The 20341-nt window shown below is 35.1% G+C and overlaps 1 protein-coding gene across 6 annotated transcripts in view; it reads left to right on the top strand.

Annotated features, from left to right (window-relative positions):
* Pgant9 (polypeptide N-acetylgalactosaminyltransferase 9) overlaps nucleotides 1-20341 on the top strand; it is a 394016-nt gene that overhangs the window by 269086 nt on the left and 104589 nt on the right. For all 6 annotated transcript variants that reach the window (XM_077436907.1, XM_077436908.1, XM_077436909.1 and 3 more), the window contains one exon: nucleotides 13766-13806. The gene's annotated coding sequence lies outside the window, so the exon portion shown is untranslated. The remainder of the gene's footprint in view (nucleotides 1-13765; nucleotides 13807-20341) is intronic.

Below are 20341 nucleotides of genomic sequence, written 5' to 3'. Positions count from 1 at the left end.
AACAATCCTTTTCAATCTTTCTATGTCGAACGGTAAATTTCCTGACTATTGGAAATTATCTTACATCACCCCTATTTTTAAAAAAGGTGATAAGAATCTTATTGAGAATTACCGTCCTATATCTAAACTATCTGTCATTAGTAAAATCTTTGAAAAAATTATCTATAATTTCCTTTTCTCCAATTTCAAAAACTACATTATACCTGAACAACATGGTTTTTTTAAGGGGAGATCGGTAGAGACTAACCTGCTTAATTTCACTAGTACTCTCACATCTTATATGGACAAACGAATCCAAATAGACGTCGTTTATACGGATTTCTCTAAAGCTTTTGATAAAATCAATCACAACCTTTTACTCAATAAACTTTGGTCCCTTGGAATCCGAGGAAATTTATTTCGTTGGATCTCTTCGTATATACTAAATCGTCACCAAATCATAATTCTCAATGGTTTTAGATCATCACTTAGACATATTCCTTCCGGTGTCCCACAAGGGTCGCATTTAGGTCCCTTATTCTTTTTACTCTATATTAATGATATCTCATACATCTTCAAACATTCCTTTATACTTCTTTACGCTGATGATTTAAAAATTTACAAACCTATATACACCATAGACGATTGTCATAAGATACAAGAAGATCTAGATAGATTCTCTATATATTGTTTAAATAATGATCTTTTTATTAATCTAGAAAAATGCTCTATTTTAAATTTCACTAGAAATAAGTCAATTATTACTAATCAATATCAATTAAATCATTCAATCCTTAACACGTCATCTTCTATTAAGGATCTTGGTGTAATACTCAATAATAAACTAGATTTCTCTGAACATATTTCTTTTATTACCAACAAAGCATTTAAATCTCTTGGATTCCTACTCCGCTCAACAAAACCCTTTAATGATCCTTATGTACTAAAATTACTTTATTTTTCCTTTGTAAGGTCTCACCTTGAATTTGCCTCAATTATCTGGTCACCTTTTTATTTATCCCATATTAATTGTATTGAGAAAGTTCAACTTAAATTTATTAAATCCTTACGCTACCTTTTTCCTACCTATACCCATTCTACTGTTTCCGACATTTTAAAAATCCTTTCTTTTAACAATCTTTCTGTCAGGCGACGACATTCTGATGCTATATTCTTCTTTAAGCTCATAAATGGTTTCCTTGATTGTTCTGATTTACTGAATAAGGTTAATTTCAGAATCCCAGTTCGATACCCTAGACGCGTTACACTCTTTTCACTTGATCCTTTCAATACTAATTCCCAAAAATATTTTTATCTGCAGCGCGTTTATCGTATGTTTAACGGAGAGCTGAATGAGGTTGATCTGTTTGGTATTTCCCTACATCAATTCAGGTCTAACATCAAGAGAATCTTGACCGATTGATTCATTTTTTCTTCTATTCTATTTTTCCAATATTTCCATTATTTTTATACTTTAGTTTAGTTATGTAATGTGCTATTTAATCATATTATAGCTTTCATTCCTTTCCATTTCATTTGTTTATTTTGTATTTACCTTTTTCATTTGTTTTTTATATTTGTAAATTTCAATTTCTTCTTATATTCTATCTTATAACCTTTTCCAAATATTTTAATACTATAGTTTAATTATGCAATGTACTACATATTTTGTCATGCCTTTATTCTTTACTTTTTAATTTGTTTTCCTTATATTTATCTTTTTCATTTTTGTAAAAATCTATTATTGGACTCGGGTGTTACATATATTATTTATTTACTTTTTGTGTTTTTTATACCTATCTCTGTACATCCTGTCTGTTGATTTTTCAATTAATAAAATAAAATAAAATAAAATATATGATATAAATAAACAAAGTTTTCAAAAAACCACTTGTTTTCATACTTTGTGATCTCTAATCATAATCAAATGTATATATAATTCTAGCTTCAGCTTATAGAAATCATATATTAAGATCTAAATAGTTCATTATACTGCGGAACATACATATTTAATATAGAGTGTAGACATGTCTAAATATTCGGTATCCTCTCGAGTACGCCACCACCATGTTCTCATGATATACGACCTATCCTAATGAGGTTTCCTTTAGTGTGGCGATTTATTTTCAAATAAAACACTCCTACTTCCCACGCAGCGTAATCTCAAACTTTTTCCTCCGATATCAAATTAATTATCTTCTCAGCTGTTAATTATTCTAATTATACTTCACTTTGAACTCAATTAAAACAGGTAGGTATACGAATGTATATAAATTTACGAATTTTTGTTCTGAAAAATAAGTTTAATCAGCATAGGTCTGAGGAATCGGGCTAATGTTGAACACCGACAAGTCTCTATAGATGAAAGGATCATCTAGAGAGGGCATGGTAATAACCGTGTACATTTTCCCCATTTCCTTCACGTCCTTTGGCGCTCGCTGTATTCAATACATACCGAGACTCGTCTCGGCGTAAGTATAATTGAATTCTGCGTAAAAGCCGCGTCATGAATAAGTCATTAATTCTCCTTGTCATCCTTTTTCCCCATTGTCCGAATTGGTCCCCACCGCGAAAACGCCAAGGGAAACTTCCACGTTTTTCTTTCTTTCTTTCGTTCTGTCTTTTTTTATCTGTATCTATGTGTACGCTTTTGCCCATCTGTCTGCGTATTTATACATTTCCTATCTCTCACCGTGTCGCAAGTATCTTTCTTTCGAGTCGATATCGTTCGAATAATTACATTTCTCGCAAATGTCGCTCAGGAAATGGCTCGTTTTCACCAAACACATACATACATTCGTATGATATCTAATATATAATTTCGAAAGTATATATGTTTGTTTGTTCGTGACAGTCAATTTAATAAAAAATATAAATGAGTATTCGAATAAATTTATTTAAACTAAAACTATTCAAATAAATTTAATAAAATGTTTACTATTACATTAGTCATGTTTAAGTGGTTTATATTAGAAATACCGAGCGAAACCGGGTAAAACCACTAGTATTTAATATAATATAAGCCTACTTATTTATTTGTTGGAACTTCACACCATTTTTTATTGCAATATGTTATAAGAACCTGTTTATTATTTGGATCAATCGCGTATTTTTAACTTCGTCTATGTAAGTATATTTTCATTGAATATATACTTGACCACCATTCATAAAAAATTATCGAATATACTGTTGTATTAATTTGTTAATATTATACTTTTAATACGCTTTTTATTGCACTTTTAGACTAAAAATTTAGTCCACTGAAAAAAATGTTAATGCACATTTTTTAAGCCTTTATATATCAGAATTCGAGATGCAATAAAATCTGTTTAGGATTGTTTCATTTTAAATATAAAAAAGCTATACTTTTCAGCCACTTACATATATCTCCTATATATGTACATACGTATACTATAGTCTAATTGAGTGTTATTTGTTTTTCAATTTAAATGAGTCGAATTACTTTACTGTAAAGATAATGCTTTTCAGCCATTGTTTATTTAAAGATATATCTGCAAATACTTCGGATAATATAATTGGCACATTTACATTAGATCCATTCTCACAAAATTTTGTAACGGAAATAATTGCCGAATTTTCTTCCATGATTTTAATATTTAATATACCAAACGTATTTTTCATATGTTTATCTAATTGAAAACGGCTGATAAGCATATACTTATACAAATACATATGTATTACAAAGCGAAGTGCATTGTGCGCAAAAAATATTAAAGCTTGGCGTACAAAATGAAGTATTTACATTAAAAACATGTTGAGCGTGAAATTTGAAGAGCAGACAAGATAAGCATATTCAGAAATATAATACATCATTGTAATTTGAAACTCCCTTTTTGTGGTGTTTTTCTACGACATAATGCGATACTTTGAACACTCGCGAAGAAACCTTCACATTTATAATGCCAAAAGGCGTGCAATATTTACCCCCGCTTTTCCTAATAGGAATAATAATTCCCTCATTCAAAATATGAAGTTTCAAATTTCAATGTTTCAGCGGGTGAGTGGTCCGTTTGAATTTTTCATGGCTTTCGTGAATTATCAAACAACAATGAAAAAGAGTGGCTTCTCGCAGTAGAAATACATAAATATAATTTACAATATATTATTCTACGGTGACAAACGTCGATAAATTGTGTTGCGGATCGTCGACATGCGAAAGCGTCATTACGGTCGACCGGAGATTAAAACGTGTCACGGATAATAAAAAAAGGTACGAACAAATACATATATCAGATCATTTTATAAACGTCAAAGGGCCGCACCACAAAAGAGGGTTAATTTACACGTACATTTTGTATATAATACGTACAATTGTCAAAATATCGTATGCGATGACAGATTCGCGTGGATACAGGTACGAACGAATTCCGAGGAAAATGGATGAAAATGTAAAGAAAAAAAAAAGCCCCTAGTGTCGCTTTACAAAATGTCCTCTGTGACGTTCTTACAAAGTGGCTATTTTACTTTCAATATTTACTTGTTGATTTAGAAATAAACGGTTTTCTTTTTAATGAATTTTTTTACAGTTATATTTGCCAATTTCGATATTTTATACACGTATACTATACGAGGGAATGCGAATTTACTAAAATTTTCAATTATTTCCGCTAATTTTCCGGTATTTTTCAATTTCAAGCCTATTGTAAGCCTAACAGTAATTTGTTCCAAACATTTTATTCGGTATTTGCTGTTAATCTTTAAACGGTATTGCAAATCTAATCGCAGATGTAGTCTTAATTTCATTCAAATACATGTTTTAGAAATAGGCATACACATACTGAAAGAGGCCAATCATATTGCTCGATTGCTTAAGCATTTTGCTGATCAATTAGATGAATCTTCTTTAACGACGAGGATATGATAAGGTTTTTGTTTACAATCTATTTAATACAATTAGTTAGATAATTCGAACAAAAGCCTAGATCGCACACAATATTTTCACTTTGTTGCGAAATGATGAAGCAATTGTCAATATGACCCTATTTCAACTGTCGAAAGATTTCTAGAAGTCGATTTATACGGCGAGAAATTTATATCTCAATAAATTACTCAGTGAGTGGTTTCATTTACATCTTATATACATTGTATAATACCGAAACGGCGTCTTTAATTCGTTTCTAATTGGTTGTCGTCAATGTCATTTCTGATTTTGTTTGTGATTGGTCGGTCGTTAAATAATATTATTTTTTTTCGAATCAAATAAATTTAATGGAAAAGATATTTTCATGGTTTTCATTTCATTTCCATTTACCGGGCGAAGCCAAGTAACACCACTTATTTGAAATAAAGTTAAAGGTTTTAAAATTTTCCATTGATTTTTTGCCGAAATTAACGATTTTACGCTATTATTCCATTAATTTTATCACACGCCTGCAATATATTTTCATATAGGTAATATACTAGTGGTTTTACTCGGCTTCGCTTAGTATTTGTAATATGAACCGTTTAAACGTGGCTAATCTAATAGTAAACCAGAGATTTGTTATAATAATAGAAGCGCCTTTACGAATAAATAAATTGTTTCAATATTACGCGATACATCTCCATAACTACGCTAAAACGCACGGAATACAATCAGGGTCATCACATACTCACTACAGAAATTAAAGTTTTATTTTGATATAGATTTATTTATAATTTGAGTATATGGTGGTGTTGGTGTCCAATCCGTTTCTTTTCTCAGTTGGCGGATTATTTTTATCCACTTTATTGTATTTGTCTGTCCTTGGGAACTCTTAAATTAACGTGTAATGTATAGTTTCAACAAAAATATGTTTAATATAAAATTAACGATGTTTATATAATTGTCATTAATATAATTGAGTATTCGGCGCCACTAAGAACTTTGTTTTTACATTTATTTAAAATATTTTTTACAATTCTCTGGTGCCACCCCTGAAACGTTATGTAAAATGCGGGCGATCGCCATAACACTTTTAAAAACTGTCAAACTACGATGTTAATTGAATAATATGTTACTTAAATGATCAATTTACTTATAAAAATGTATCCCACGTTGTTTATTGTGTGTTTTTGAATGCATTGTGCAATTTTTAACGATGCAATTGCCCTTGCCCAGACAAGTTTTTATCGGACATATGTATGTATGTACATACGTCGAGCACCAAGCAATAAATATGACTGATGCTAAAATTATTTAGGAATTTCTGTGGACGATCGTCACTTGACAACAATAAAACGCATAAAGCTACTTCTATTATTATAACATTTCTCTGTAGTAAATATTTTATTAAATTTATTTGAATATTCATTTGTTTTTTTTTATTAAATTTAACGTCACGGATTCTACGAACCAAAACTTCCATACATTCAAAGTCTCTTTCGAAATTATATATTACTAGCTGTATTACCCGGCTTCGCTCAGTGTTTATAATATAAACCGCTTAAACATGACTAAGCTAATTTAATTAAAAAAAAAAAAAAATTAAAAAAAAATTAAAAAATTTAAAAAAAAAAATAAAAAAAAAATAAAAAAAAATCAAAAAAAAAAAAATAAAAAAAAAATAAAAAAAAAATCAAAAAAAAAAAAATAAAAAAAAAATAAAAAAAAAATCAAAAAAAAATTTTTAAAAAATCAAAAAAAAAAAATCAAAATTTTTTTTTGCCTTCTAGGGCTTCGCCCTCGGCGCCCCCCTGAGCCTTTGCCTTCTAGGGCTTCGCCCCTCCACGCCCCATGAGCAATTGCCGTTTAGGGCTTCGCCCCCCTTAGTTAATGCCTTTTAGGGCTTCGCCCCTCCGCACCCCCATGATTAAATGCCGTCTAGGGCTTCGCCCCCCCTAGTTACTGCCTTTTAGGGCTTCGCCCCCCGCGCCCCCAAGATTAATTGCCGTTTAGGGCTTCGCCCCCCTTAGTTAATGCCTTTTAGGGCTTCGCCCCTCCGCGCCCCCATGATTAAATGCCGTCTAAGGCTTCGCTCCCATGATCAGTTGCCTTTTAGGGCTTCGCCCCCCACGCCCCCAAGATTAATTGCCGTTTAGGGCTTCGCCCCCCTTAGTTAATGCCTTTTAGGGCTTCGCCCCTCCGCGCCCCCATGATTAAATGCCGTCTAAGGCTTCGCCCCCATGATCAGTTGCCTTTTAGGGCTTCGCCCCCCGCGCCCCCAAGATTAATTGCCGTTTAGGGCTTCGCCCCCCTTAGTTAATGCCTTTTAGGGCTTCGCCCCTCCGCGCCCCCATGATTAAATGCCGTCTAAGGCTTCGCCCCCATGATCAGTTGCCTTTTAGGGCTTCGCCCCCCGCGCCCCCAAGATTAATTGCCGTTTAGGGCTTCGCCCCCCTTAGTTAATGCCTTTTAGGGCTTCGCCCCTCCGCGCCCCCATGATTAAATGCCGTCTAAGGCTTCGCCCCCATGATCAGTTGCCTTTTAGGGCTTCGCCCCTCCGCGCCCCCATGATTAATTGCCGTCTAGGGCTTCGCCCCCCTTAGTTAATGCCTATTAGGGCTTGCGCCCCATGAGGCTGGGCCCCCCGGGCCCCCTACGGGGCCCCACGGGGCTGCGCCCCTTGTGGCGCCCCCTTTTGAGCCCCATGGGGCTGCGCCCCATGAGGCTGGGCCCCCCGGGCCCCCTTCGGGGCCCCACGGGGCTGCGCCCCTTGTGGCGCCCCCTTTTGAGCCCCATGGGGCTACGCCCCATGAGGCTGGGCCCCCCGCGCCCCCTTCGGGGCTTCACGGGGCTGCGCCCCTTGTGGCACCCCCTTTTGAGCCCCATGGGGCTGCGCCCCATGAGGCTAGGCCCCCCGGGCCCCCACGGGGCTGCGCCCCTTGTGGCGCCCCCTTTTGAGCCCCATGGGGCTGCGCCCCATGAGGCTGGGCCCCCCGGGCCCCCTTCGGGGCCCCACGGGGCTGCGCCCCTTGTGGCGCCCCCTTTTGAGCCCCATGGGGCTGCGCCCCATGAGGCTGGGCCCCCCCGGGGCCCCACGGGGCTGCGCCCCTCGTGGCGCCCCCTTTTGAGCCCCATGGGGCTGCGCCCCATGAGGCTGGGCCCCCCGGGCCCCCTTCGGGGCCCCACGGGGCTGCGCCCCTTGTGGCGCCCCCTTTTGAGCCCCATGGGGCTGCGCCCCATGAGGCTGGGCCCCCCGGGCCCCCTTCGGGGCCCCACGGGGCTGCGCCCCTTGTGGCGCCCCCTTTTGAGCCTCATGAGGCTGCGCCCCATGAGGCTGGGCCCCCCGGGCCCCCTTCGGGGCCCCACGGGGCTGTGCCCCTTGTGGCGCCCCCTTTTGAGCCCCATGGGGCTGCGCCCCATGAGGCTGGGCCCCCCGGGCCCCCTTCGGGGCCCCACGGGGCTGCGCCCCTTGTGGCGCCCCCTTTTGAGCCCCATGGGGCTGCGCCCCATGAGGCTGGGCCCCCCGGGCCCCCTTCGGGGCCCCACTGGGCTGCGCCCCTTGTGGCGCCCCCTTTTGAGCCCCACGGGGCTGCGCCCCTTGTGGCGCCCCTGGCGGGGCCCCATGAAACTACTCGCTTTGCGCCCCCGCGGGGGTGAATCCATTGAATCGAAAAAAACAAATCGGCGCCCATGGATCGAAAAAAAAAAAAAATCGAATCACGTGTTCGATGACGTCACCGATCTACGGACGACGACGACGACGACGAAGACGACGACGACGACGACCAAGGATATTTACATACAAAGTCTCTTTCCAAATTATAGATTAGATATAAGATATAATACACACAACTGTGACCGAGTCATAAATCAAATTGTAGTATGGTTTATTGGCTGCGTCCTATTTTAGAATTGTATGATAAATTCGTGTTGCAGCAAACACCACATACCACGCTCACATACCAAATTCTCGAAAAGCGTATGTGCAATTTTCAGTTGTGCTTGCAAAATACGTGTCTTGGGAATACCAGGTAGTACTATGACGAACGTGACGAGCCCTCGAAGTAACTCGGATACGTGACGTTTCGTACTTGGAGGGAATGGAGTGGGTGCCTTCAACATAATTAAATTGGACCGAGACGCATTTCGATTCAACAATGTTGACAATTCGATTTCAATACATACCTACGTGTATATTAAAATATCTAGAAAAAAAGAAATACGCTTAAAGAAAATTTCTACCTTCACGGGTATGCATGGCATATCTACATTATGTTTTTAAAATGATAAAATATTATGTATGTTTGATTATGGAGGGACTATTGAATAATCAATATATGTCAACCAGTAGCGTGGTCTAGTGGTGAGTGATGTATTTTTTCATGCAAGGTGTCACGGGTTTGATTTACACTAGAGTATCGTTGTTGGCCAGACCTTGGTTTGTTGAGGTCGATCGTTTATTATTAGAGTTTTACCAATTTTTCTGATTATCATTGAAACGGTTCCTGTAAAATTGGCTTTCCTATTCAATTTTCAATTGCACACTATGAGTTATTATTATATCTTAGGCTTTAGGCTTTTCCTCCCGTATTCTGCGCGCGCACATTAATACGGGAGGATAAGCTTGTTCCTCTTGTTCCTGTTGTATCCTGCTCGTGCAAATTAAGTGAGTATGTACGTGAGTATGTACCGTTTACCATGCACCATTTTTTTTTTGATCTTTCAACTTAAGATCTTTCGATTTTCGATCTTTGCCTTCCGATATTTGCGTTTTCTGTAATTTAACATTCTGGCTCGTCACGGAGACCGGTATAGTAGAAATGTTTGTATATATAATAAATAAAATAAATTTTATTATATACGAGTAGTTGAAACTCAAGTGGAAAACAGACAAAACACTTTTTTTTTTCAAAGCGTTTTGTTTATTTATTTATTATTAAATTGAAAATTGCTAACAAATTCTTTAACAATTAACAATTTTAAACTTAAACTAACTACATAATAACATACATAGCAAAAATTAACAAAACTATAATTAGTGACCCTAAAATAATATAATACAATTCTATACACAACATTTTATTAAACTTACATATATACATATATAATTACGATATCTTCCAAAGAGGTATCCATTAACACCCCTCAAGAAAGCACCAATGTTACTAGCACCTCTAATGCTCTCAGGAAGGGCATTATATATTTGAAACCTTGGTGGAAAACACCTCCTGCAGTTTTTGCTTTCTTAACTCTACCTATTATTAATTTATTCCTATTTATAGTTTTATCAATTGTGTAGGTTATGTAGCTGCATGTTTGCTGTCCCTGCTCCAAAAATGTATTTCTTTAAATTCAATGTATTTCTAGTGTAAATATTTCAATAAATGGTCAAAGAAGTGCTTCGCCATTTCCGCGGCTTAGAATTTGAATAGAATACGCATTTTCCGTTGGAAAATTTCACGGTAATCTGACGTGTTTTCGGTTCGCATTAAATGCGCCATCCGTCAAGCCTATCTGCGGGGTGGCTCCCGACCATATCCGCCGTACTCGCCGACCGGAAAATGCATTTCCACCGCCAGTTTTCCCAGGGAGCGATCGACGGATTTTCGCCAGATTTTCCACGGATTTCCTTTGGCTACACAACCTCGCACGTACTCCTACATCTACGCGGGGGGTGTATTATATCTACGATGTGGATGGAGTAGAAGGGCTGTCGAGTTTTCAGCGGTTGAAACTCGCCCTGTTTGCGTTGCCCTCCGGCTCGTGGTGATGATGTTTGCACGACGACACCTGTCTGAAAATCCCCACCTGCCAAAAATTACCATTTCAAATGTGCGACGATTACCTATATAAATATCAGAAGGTTTTACCCGACAGTAATGTCGCCCATATTGCATCATTTGAATACTCAACGTACATATATTCAATCAGTATTTCAGCTCGCTTTCAGAACTCATCCTATACTATTAAACGAGCTAATATGGAATATATACACACTCATATATGTAAAATATAGGGAATATGATTTATTTGCAACATGTAGGATTGAATTAATGAAGGGACACGTGGAACAGGTGTTAGTAAGACTCGTTATGAGATTTTAACCATATTTGCGCCGAAATAAACTGTCGTTTAGTCACACCTATTTAAATATACACTTGATCCAAACATGTCAATTTAATCATGTATACAAACCCTTCTTGATTTAAAAACAAAATGTCACAAGATTCAAAACAAATCGACTTTTCCCAATGTCAATGTTAGTCAAAATCTTGAATTTTTCACAATCAAATATGTATTGATACTTCGTATATGAATAAAGAAAAAAATATCTCAAATAATTCGAAATAAAATTTTAGATTACACGGATTTCAACTATGGCTCGACCAAAAAGCTCATAATTTTTTGAGATGTAATTACATTATTATGGTTTATATATGTATGTACATTATATGTAGTTCAGTAAATTTGTATATGTTACAGTAAGAGCGTCAAATTTCGAATCCGTATACACTGTCTAGTAAACGTGTACACTAGCTTTGGTTTTTAGTTAAGGCTTATGACGCTAAATTCTGCAGATACTCTTACTAGACACGGTACACTCTGACGCGCAAATTCTTGCACTTGCTACTGTGCACTAGTAAATCTGCTTAAGAATGAAATTTGTGTGGTTTGACAGCTGACCTAAGTTTGACGTTGCTCTTCCAATAAATGTTATGCGCAAGAATATACTAAATGGTTGTGTTCAAATAACTAATTTATTGTTGAATCGATACGAATTAGACAACAATTAACAAGGTCAAATCCACTGTAGAAGTTTTATAGTACATCCGCATTACCTACGATTTTAGGTTAGGTTAGGTTACATTTTACTTTGTTCATTAATAATATGTTCTTCGATATAATATCGCATTCTTTCAGCTTTTAGTTTGATCTGTCATAGGCCGACTAATATACTTGTTAAGAATCTCAACTTGCTATTCCATTCGTAAATATTTACTGCGTACGGATCGCTAGTGTATGAATTTACTAGTAAACGGGTTCATTCATTCTCCCGTATATTTATACTGTTACTGGGTGATTTTAATGATGCATACACTTCCTAGTCAATGTATAGGTATACTGATTTGAGCTTCACACTCTTACTGTAACATATACATATACTTGTTATGTTCATTGTAAGTGTGAGTATATTTTTTGATTTTTAAATGCTTTTTATTATTACGAAATTATGTTCACAATACATCTTATATCTATTTTAATAGCTACTGATCTACTGATCATTTTCTATTTTACAATTTTAATTTAATTTGGTTAGTAATTACAGTATTATATTATTCTAATGTTAATCTAAAGCATAATAGGAAAAAGAGCTCAAAAACCTATTTACAATCCTTATAAATGTTCATAATACATCTAATACATAATATTAATTAAAGACTATCTAAAGTCGATGACCTAAAGCAGATTGTGTTTAGGTAATCTGTGTTTATACCTGAAGGGTATAGACATTTTGTTGTAATCACCGAGACTCTTCACAAGTGTGTTAGTATGGTTATTAGTGATTCTTTCATAGAATCTACTGGTTAGTTTGTTAGTAATGTCTGTAACAAACGGAATATTATATATAGCATGCAGTTTTTTCAGGTTAGTATATATGGGTGTATTATAAATTATTTTAAGGGATTTATTTTGTATTACTTGGAGCTTGGAAAGGTTAGTATTCGAGGCGTTATTCCATACAGGTGAAGCATAGGTTAATAATGGTAATATGAGCGCGCGATATAATTTTATTTTATTTAGCGTTGATAAAGAACTATGGCGATTAAATATTGGATATATTGAGGATATACCCCGCATCGCCTTGCATTTCGCTGCCTCAATGTGAGGTGCCCATCTCATTCTTTTATCAAACGTTACTCCTAAATATTTTATTACTGACTGCCATTTCAGACTTTCTCCAGAGGGGATTTTCAGATCTGAACTTGGCTTATGTTTTCTAACACTAAAGAATATGGCGTCTGTTTTGGTTTGATTAATTTGAATTTTCCACTTAGTGAAGTGTTCAGTCATTGTTTTAATTGCAAATTCAAGATTTTTAAGAATAGTGTCTGGTTTTTTGCTACTTGTGAAGCAAGCTGTATCATCTGCATATAGGGCTATGTGACAGTTTTTTGGAATAGGTATGTCATTTATATATATGGAGAACAAGAGTGGGCCAAGCAAGCTCCCCTGCGGAAAGCCAGCTGCGATTATTTTTGGAGACGATAATTCATTATTTACGCTAACCACTAGCTTTCTACGAGTTAAGTACGATTTGATGATGAGAATTAGGTAGTTTGGTATTTTGTTAATAAGGAGCTTATGAATGAGTCCATCGTGCCAAACCGTGTCGAAGGCCTTTTCTATGTCGAGACATACCATTCCGGTACTTCTCTTCATATTAAAGTTCTTCGTCACGTGTTCAGTTAGTCTTGTTAGTTGTTGGGTCGTGGAATGTCCAGTGCGAAATCCAAATTGTTCATTTATTAATTTCTTATTTACGACTTTAAGTAAACGTGTGTAGATTATTTTTTCCAGAATTTTTGAAAGCGTGCAAAGTAAGCTAATGGGTCGATAATTGGCCGGGTTTTTTGAGATTTTATCGGGCTTAAGTATGGGAATTACGTTGGCTGTTTTCCAGTATTCTGGGAAATACCCGGTGAGTAAACATGCGTTGAATATTTTAGATAGTGAGACTAAAGCTTTAAATGGAAGTATATGAAACATTTTTAATATTAATAATAATTATAATATGCATAAAAAGATTAATAATAAATTTAATTTTAGTTTTATAATAATTCATTAAATTTTACAGTAGGCAACAACAAGAACAATATTGAATGCGCAATTTATAATTTACCTCTCCTTTATTTGTTTCAGATTAACTGGGAGTTCTAAGATAATCTCAACAAGGGATCAAAGTGAGTTAATACTTGATTATAATATTTTAATTCACTCGTTCATTCTGTAAAATTTAATTTAATTAGCAATGAGAGAACAAAGGAGTTTTTCCTTTGTTCAATTAAGGTGTAAATTTGTTGAATCCAGGCCCATAATTTCAAATTAAACAATGCACATTTCGAAGTTTCGATTGTGAATTAGAAACAATGAGATGTAAAAAATCGATAGCGATCGAGGTGCTAAATACTAACATATATTTAACAATTGTTTTCGCCAGTGCGATTATAATGATTTATACGCCTTTTTTTATAAACTTGTGTAGTTACAGATTGATACGTGCGATTATTCAAATGGCGTCTATGTAGGATCGGAATTGGTTTCGTGCATTTTCGATGCAAGTCGTATTCGAATTATCGGGTTCTCGCTTTTTCGATTTTACCGAAGTTTATCGCTTCGCTGAATATGAATATTTTCTAAAGCGAAATATATGGGCTCGTATTTCTTCGTCACTCCCACACACACACACACACTCGTATCCAGATTTATATATGAATTTATATAGTCGTCCTCCCGGTTATCTGGGACCCGCTACATGATTGAAATTGATCGGAGCGTGAAATTATTTTTATTCGGAAAAGTTTTGACCTGAAAGATATTTATGAATAACCTTTTTTCCGAGCCTCGTCCCCCGCCTCTTTCCATGCTGCGGTTCTGTGCTGTTTGCGAAAACAAATTTTCATTCTTCATCTTATTATTAACGCGAATTATTTCTGGGCAATTTGGGCGAGCAGACGTTTACCCGCCAAGTTGCCGATATTTTTATTTACTTCCATTTGCTCGACGGAATATTAAAATAATAATATGAAAAAAAAGGAGAAAATATACGCCGTCTGAGAGGAAATTGTGCAAATATTAACGCGGCGTGGTAAATTTATCTTTTTTAATTACAGTAGCGTCGACTCATTTATTTACTTGCTCGAGTGCTCGGTGTTTAGATTCGTTTATTATTATTTGAATATTAAAATTGTTTGAGGTGAAATAGTTAGTGGCTTAAATGTATTTATTTTACAAATTTATGGTATGTACATATTGTTATGTACCTCGCTTATCAATGTTGTTCCCACAATAATCAAATTCACTTTCTCACATTCATATACGTGAGTAACAAGTCCATTAAAATTCTGTAAAGGGATAGACAGATAAGACAGGATTGCCGGACATTGCCCAGACCAGGAATGCCCGACTTTGCCCAACCCAAAAGATAATAATCATATACATATATATATATATATATATATATATATATATATATATATATATATATATATATAGATCACGATTTGATCACATAATTTAGTCATCACTATCGAGACTCCGAGAGTAGTAGTCATCACCATCGAGACTCCGAGAGTGGTAGTCATTAATATCGACTCCGCAAGTGACGCTAAGCACAGCAGTAGAACAAAGTGAACCAAGTTAGTAAAAAGTTCTACGTATCGCATTTTAAATTCACCATCGTTCCATAATAGTTTTTGAATATATGTATCTACCAATAACATAAGTGTAACGTTTTATGATAATAAAGAAATCTTGGTTTATTAATCAAGTAATTTAAAAAATACATAGATAAACTTCGTTTTGGAACATGACTATGTATTATGTGTATTTATGTATATGCACGAAGCATTTCTATGCTAATTTGATCATTATATGTGAAATTTGCTTTTTGCGTTGCGCGTCCACTAATTATTTTTCATTTAAAATGTGATTCGGTTCGTTTGAATATTCAAAGCAATATATTGTAATAAACGATACTGTGGGCAAACAAATATTAAAATAATACGGAAATTGCAAAATGTCAATTTTAATCATACAATTTCATCGCTTTGAACCATTTCCATTTTTGCTATTTACGGATATATGTAGTCTGTAAATCTTACTATTTGACGTTCATTTATTATTCTGTCTGTATATATTTAATATAAAACTGCTTTATATACACGATTTTAACCCGAGTATTTAAACCAATAGCTTTAGATTAATACAAGAAGAAATCGTCGAACAAACCCTCAAAGAATATTACAAATATTTAAATCAACTATATAACTCTATAAATACTAGTTTTATGTATATTTTTTTATTATATAAATCGATACAACACATGGTTTTTTTATAAGTAAAATTTCATTTGAATAAGTTTCAATAAAAAATCACAGGAAGCGCCCCTGTCTGCTTTGTCTGTCCATTTCATGAAAAAGTATATAACAATTCTGGAATATGGCCTTCCTGAGAGCATTAGAGCTGCTTTCTTGAGGGGTGTTAATGGATACCTCTGTGGAAGATGACGTAATTATATATGTAACTTTAACCCTCCCTCACCGAAGTGGGATATGCAAGAGCCCCAATTTTACATTTTTCGTAATAACTATGTGGTTTTCAAAGCTATACATACACCCTATATTTCTTGTATTCCTAGAATGAACAACAACAAATCTATTTTGTATGATTTAAAAAAAGGGTACATCGTAAAAAAAATACATTTATACATTTCTACATTACAGAGTATGATTTAAAGGAGGTAGCGATAAGTCATGTTTTTGACTGTTCGCTTGCATATTCTTGTTGATCGATGAATCAATGCGAGAGAAAGAGACGGCTATATTTTCGTAAGCTATTGTTTTCGTCGCTTTTGGCGCGTGGCTATTGAGTCGCCTGTTAGACTAACCTAAATATGTATGTGCGTTTGCATATCGATACTTATTTTTTAATACAAAAATAGCCAAAAACATGCTATAGGACTTAAACTTTTTATGTTGAAATATAAAATAATTAATATGATATGTATATATTGAACCCATTTTTATTGAGAAAATATGTATTTTGATTAAAAAATACTGGGGTCTTTCTCGACCCCGGTTAGGGACACTCGTTCGATCTCGACGCTGCCGTCCTTCAAAGGTTAATATAATAAAATGCTATGTTTGGAATTATATAATATTATCTTGTTATATTATAGTTGTTAGTTTTAGTTTAAAATTGTTAATTGTGAATTAATTCATTAGCAATTTGCTTTTTAATTAATAATAAATAAATAAATATATCATGAAATTGGCAAATATTTTGATAATGTCATGTAAAATTCAATAAGCGTGCGTCTTCAACTAAGCATTCTTTTTAAAATTTCGAGATTTGGTGTAGCACAGATAATCATAAATCCATCTATATAATATACTAGTGATGTCAAGAGTCAAATCGACACGTTTATAGTCATTTATGTCTATTAAGTGCCGATATATTGAGTCATAAATATGAATCGATATAAAGTTTATACCACAAATTCATAAATCTTGGATGGGCAAGTCGTGACCTATGGTTGGACATCGTGGTGAGTGCAGTTACCATACCGGTTTACCGTTTCTCTGCAAGATTACCACTTGCTGTAAGTTCAAAGGTATCACAGCCTCCCAGATCGCTTGCAAATCCTATGGGAAAATGCTCAGACATGTACAGGGGACCACCCTGTATATCTAGGACCGAATAAATATTATATTTCAATTTACATTATTTGAATAAGAGTTTCAAGTTGACCTTTGATATTCTATGTACATATACTAATACCAAGATCGATACTTTCCACTTTCCAAAAAACCCACATTGAAAAGATTAAAATAAACGAGCGCCTGTCATCAAAAATAACGAGCTTTTTTAGATTCTTTTTTTTGACGGTATTTAACCGTTCCGGTTATTTAATGTATAAAATCTGATTACCGCCGTATGATCGAACATTAGAGCTTTTAGCACCGTGCGAAAATATCGTAACGCTCATAACACGCGCCGCCTCTGGACATATTGGAATAAATCCTGAGCGGTTGGCTGTCCGGTGTAAAATCTCTATTGCTCGATTTTGTGTTGCACGTTTTCCAATACGGCCGATAAAACATGTACCGAACGTGGAAAATAATGATGTACTTCTTTTATATCTTTCATATGGTGCTTGCAACTGCACATATGAATGCACATTTGTTAGGGCATATACAAATTTCATACCTGTTTTTAAAAGTAAGTATAACAAATTAATGAAAAGCTCTCTGATTCGTTTTTATTTTATGGGAAGTATAAATGCCGACAAGACATATTTACATTTTATTTTATTATTTTTATTTTTACATATATACCAGGAAGGCCTTACAGGTAAATCCCAATGCGCCGTCCTGGCCAATTACAAATACAAATACAGCATTTTTATTATAAGTCGTTGAATTGCGAGACACTGAAAAGACTCGCAAATTAACGAGACATCTATGAATTGTACATAATTTTTTATTGTACATCAATCAAATTTTTCAAATAGTGGTGACATAGTAGGTAGGAAGGATTTTTAGCCAATTTTTTTTTTCCGGGAACCGTTTCAACAATGAAATCAGAGAAAATTGGCAAACTCTGATAGGAAACGATCAACCTGGAGTCACAAATCCAGGTCTGACCAACAGCATACTCTGAAAAATTTTCATTCAGGGATAGAACCCGGCACCTTCTTGCCGGTAAGCAGAAGCTTAAAGTCCGAGCTATGCTGCTGGCTATATGTACATGTGCACTCCTGCCGACTTGTCGACCCTCTATGGCGATTTTAAAGCTGTAATCCATCGTTGCCATCGACCTGTCCTGCTTTATCTGTTTATGCCTTAAATGCGCACATTTTTTACATATTATGCTATTTAAAATAAAATTATGTCATTGATAACTAACCAATAGAGATAAGACACACCATTGATGTGTGGCACACCTATTTTAATAAGTAGCACCATTGATTTTTGGCACACCTAATTTATTTATTTATTTATTAATAGCTTTGAACCATTGTGGCATTACAGGAAGAACCTTATGCGCCACAATGGCCTACATTTGACAAAGATATAAATACAAGTAAAATTAGTAAAAAACAGAAAAATTGGAAAGCAGAAAACATGATAAAATAAAATAATAATAAAAAAGTAACAAAAGGAAAATAATAATACAATTAAAATAGTACATACAAATGTACTAAGAGAAAGAAAAAGTAAAATAAATCAAACAAAATATGAATAAAAAATAAAATCACAGCGAGGCCCAAATGGAAGATTAAGATTCCACTCATACATCACATTCAAATTAAGAAAGTAATGATGAGCGCAGGTTTCCAGATAAATATGTTAAAATAACATCCGATAATCTACGCTCCTCAAGGTGGAAAATATCACATTCAGGGACGGCAGCAACGATTTCATTGATTTTTACTTTATCTATGTACGTAGTAACAATAGATGAAGTTTTGTGATCATGCGAAAATTCGAACTCGAGATTTTGACTGATTCGAACTCAGAATCGATTACTGATCACGTTTTAATGATCTAGAAAAAATGTGTGTGTGTCTGTATGTGTGTCTGTGTGTGTGTCTGTGTGTGTGTCTGTGTGTGTGTCTGTGTACTTTGGGGATTTTTTCAACACCGTTAGTCCTATCGAACCAAAACTTAGTATCGGTTAATGAAATTCTTATAGACACTACGTAAATTTTTTTCAAATTTTTAAGTTGACCGGAAATGGTACCTCCCCTTATAGGTGTCCTCTTTTTTTTAAGTTTTTGAATTCGATTTTCTCCCAAACTACTAACTGAATCGGACTGAATTTTTTTTGCATGTACTAGAAATAATAATTTTTATAATTTTATATTTTTTAAATATTTTTATCTGAACCGGAAGTAGTACTTTTACTCTAGAGAATCGAGGTTTTTTATGTTTTTCTCAAAAGCCTTTTGATTATTCGAACTGAAATTTCATATCGATCAGTTAAGGCTCAATACCAAGTTATGTATAAAATTTGGTAAGCGTCCGTCGACCGGAAGTGGCAGTTTACTCTTGTTCGATTTTTCTTCCACTATTTTTTTCGACCCCTTAAACATGTGTGGTCTTCACGAAAAAATGCAAGTATAATTCTTGTATCAATGTGATTAAAATAAAAAAAAATCACTAATTTTAATAAACCGGAAGTGGGATTTTTTCCCTTCCGGAAGCATCCGGAAGGAAGGTCAAAATGTTGTCGCCTGGATCCTGACCACACCCCTGAACGTATTAAGCTGAAAATTTATATTTATATTATTTATGTACTAACTTAGATTTGGTAACGTTTTGGTCAGAATTCGTATACCGGAAGTAGTATTTTTTTTAAAAACAATATTTCATTATTTTTTCATTATTTTATTTTGACCTTTTAAATTATTTTAAGCGTCTTGATATTTATTGTGTATAATAAAGATAGTGATTTTAAGTAAAAATAAAAAATAAAATCATCAAATTTAATGAACCGGAAGTGGGATTTTCTCCTATTAGAAAGGTCAAAAATGTTGTCGCCTGGATCCTGTCCACACCCCTGAACGTATTAAGCTGAAAATTTATATTTGTGTTGTTTATGTACTAACTTAGATTTGGTAACGTTTTGGTCAGAATTCGTAAACCGGAAGTAGTATTTTTTTTAAAAACAATATTTCATTATTTTTTCATTAATTTATTTTGACCTTTTAAA

This window comes from Arctopsyche grandis, chromosome 8, assembly GCF_051622035.1.
Source record: "Arctopsyche grandis isolate Sample6627 chromosome 8, ASM5162203v2, whole genome shotgun sequence".
In the NCBI taxonomy this organism is placed as follows: domain Eukaryota; kingdom Metazoa; phylum Arthropoda; class Insecta; order Trichoptera; family Hydropsychidae; genus Arctopsyche; species Arctopsyche grandis.
This window is presented reverse-complemented; position numbering and strand designations above follow the sequence as displayed.